Here is a 3109-nt window from a genome sequence, read left to right on the forward strand (position 1 = left end):
TATATATATATATATACATATATATATATATATATATATATATATAAAACCTCAATATTACATTAATATTTCATAGATAGAAGCCAACGTTTTTGACTTCCAAATATAGATACCAAATTTGGAGAACTTCAATTTGTTATTGTTTTAGTGATTGGTTGGAGTTGAAAACACCTTATTTTAGTGTTTATAGTGGTGGATTGGAGATGCTCATAGCCGCACCTTGTCTCCTGGATCTCTAATCTTGTGTGGTTGGACGTAGGGGACCTTGCCATGCTGCCTAAGATCATTCGGAATAGGGTTCGTTTAGAACTTCATGTTAGTTTTAGTGAGGTTTTCAGGAGCTCATTTGAAACCATTTAAATGCGAAGTTTTTGTTAGAAGAACTTGTTTCTTTCAAAGACTAATTATCTTGGAATTGGTTGTTAGAGCTTGTTAACGGCTAGAACCAGCTTAACCAAATAATTTGCATGTTTAAAATATTTCGCCGACGATGATTTCAACCAAATGGCTTATGTGACACATTCTCTCTTTTTTAATTTTCAATTAGTTAATTGATTGCAAAGTTAGTTTGTTAACCAGATCCATCCTCACCTCGTATTTACTTTCTACTAGCCATTCCTGTATTTATTTATCCGATATTTATAGTTAAAAATACATGTTTTTAAGAAAAGACCAACTCAAATGAAAAGTTTGCTCGCTATTATGGCTAAGATCTCTCAGTGTACGAGGTGATATGATAAGACAGCCACAAAGGGCTGATGAGGCAGATGTTACTACCATCTGAAACTAGATTATTTGATCTTACTAACCTTGTCAAACTTAAGACGATTGTAAGTAATCTTGTGAGTGAAAGATCTTATGACAACAAACACAATTAACAACCGATGAAGGTCGGTGGTTTATGTAAATGTTACAAGTAACCAATCCATTAACAGATGCATTAAACAAGGATTTTATCAAGGGATATCTTGATCAATACTTAAATCGTAATCGATGACCGACAATTACAAAGATATTCATTATATAGTTGGAAAAGCGTTGAAGATATTATGGCCGAAGATAACGGTCAGATTGACAAGAGCATAGATACTCCAAGGCTTAGATCATTTCAACACACATTGCAATCTAGATGGAATTCCTTTGCTATCATCTACTCATTGTTCTTTACTTTATTGTTTATGATTATTTTTAGATTTTAATATTGTAAAAGGACGACACCCTTATTTGATATCATCAATTGTGAGTCATGCAATCATACGGTCTATATATCACCTGCAGTTTTTCTATCATTTTTGGGATTTTCTGTATCACCAAATCATCCCATGCAATTTTTGGCAAAAGAAGAAACATACAAAATTATAAAGCTATGTATAAGCACTTTAATATGTTGTGTAACAAGCTTACTTGATTTCTTTACTTCGAGTCAAAAACCGTTTTGTGATATTTTGTGACTATATATTTTGGTAATTTTGTAATTTAAAGATTAATGTATTTTAGGACTCATGATAATGTGGCTAAATCATTAAAAAAACTTGGCTATTTTAAAGACTAATTTATCTGTATAGATTGAAAAAGATTTTGTTTGAGTTTTTTTATTTTATATATAAAAGGTGCATGTTTTTTAGTTGGGAGGACGGCTTTGAAAACACTTGACTTTCTGTATAAAGCTCTCACTAGAAGTTTACTAAATAAGTTGTTTTTTGTATTTTTAAGCCACTATCAAACAATCATGTATACATGGGCGAACATTTTAGGAGTTGAGCGGGCTCCCGTGCACCTGCTCACTCAATTATTGCACAAGGAAAAAAATTTAGCTGTCTAATAGATGCACTCGCTAGATTTAAATGATGCCATTAAATGCTTTGAAACCAACTCTATAATAGAAAATATACATGGGTGAGATGGTTTAATTACCACTTGATATACAAGAGTTAATGGGTTCAAATATTTTAGGTGAAAATTTTCATTATTTGTTTTTAATTTATTTTATGATTTGTTGCTTTTAATCTCATTTTCAAAGCAACATATATTTATTTTTAGGATCAAAGTCGATTCCATTCCAAAAAATGTATCTTGTTCCTCAAATCGATAAAATTGAATCTTCCATAGGTTAAATTGTGATTTTGCTAACCGTTGATTCATCTTAAATGTATACCTGCGCAAAGAATTTTCTGGGTCAGCCACTGCATGTATAAGTTAAAACTGATCGAATAAGTTGTAAGTTCTCTTAAACTCGTTAACCTATTACCAAACATACCCTAAACTACGGGTATTCAAAAAAACCGTTAGACCGCTCAAACCGGTCGAAACAAGTCAAACCGGACCGTTTTTTGGCGGTTTGAGTGGTTTGACGGTTCGGTCTAGTCTAAAAATAGCCAAACTGCTTGGTCTGGACTGATCTACGGTTTGAACGTTTTTTGTGCGGTCTGGAGCGAACCGACCGTCAAAAATACACATGTATTAATTATATTTAGTTTCATGTTGTAGGTTTAACCTTTATGGGCCAATTAATAAAAGTTCGTCTAAGAAATTATGTTTTTTGTTTTTATTTAATTAATGTTTTTTTAATTTTAGAAATAGATGTTTATTTTATAATTCAGTATACTATATTTCAATAATGTTATACCTGTAGAAATTTCATTTATAAATGTTGATGTTTTTTTAATTTAAATCCCATAAAAGGTCCAAACCGTCTAAACCTGTTAAATCAGACCGCCTTTTTATGGTCTGATTTGGTCACTTTTTATCAAAACCGCTCGATTTAGAAAATTTCCTAAACCACTATTACAGTTTGGTTTGTAGTTTGAGAAGTTAAACCGACAAAACCGGAACACGAAGACCCTTGGGCTAAACCATTTAATTAAAGAGTAATATGGTGGTTGATGGTTGTTGGAGCAAGCCACAGTTTTATCCAAAAACAGAATGCATCTGCTACCTCCCACATGCAGGGATGCACATGTAACACAGTTGTTATCACATGGGTTTAATACAATTCAATACATGCACATGTACATGAGTGTATGTACATGGGTAGCAGCTCAAGCCATTATTATACAAATATTCAAACACTTCTAAATAAAAACCTTGAATTATATTCGCGATATATGTG

This window comes from Cynara cardunculus, unplaced genomic scaffold (assembly GCF_001531365.2).
Source record: "Cynara cardunculus var. scolymus isolate 2C unplaced genomic scaffold, CcrdV1 Un_Scaffold_1907, whole genome shotgun sequence".
In the NCBI taxonomy this organism is placed as follows: Eukaryota; Viridiplantae; Streptophyta; class Magnoliopsida; order Asterales; family Asteraceae; genus Cynara; species Cynara cardunculus.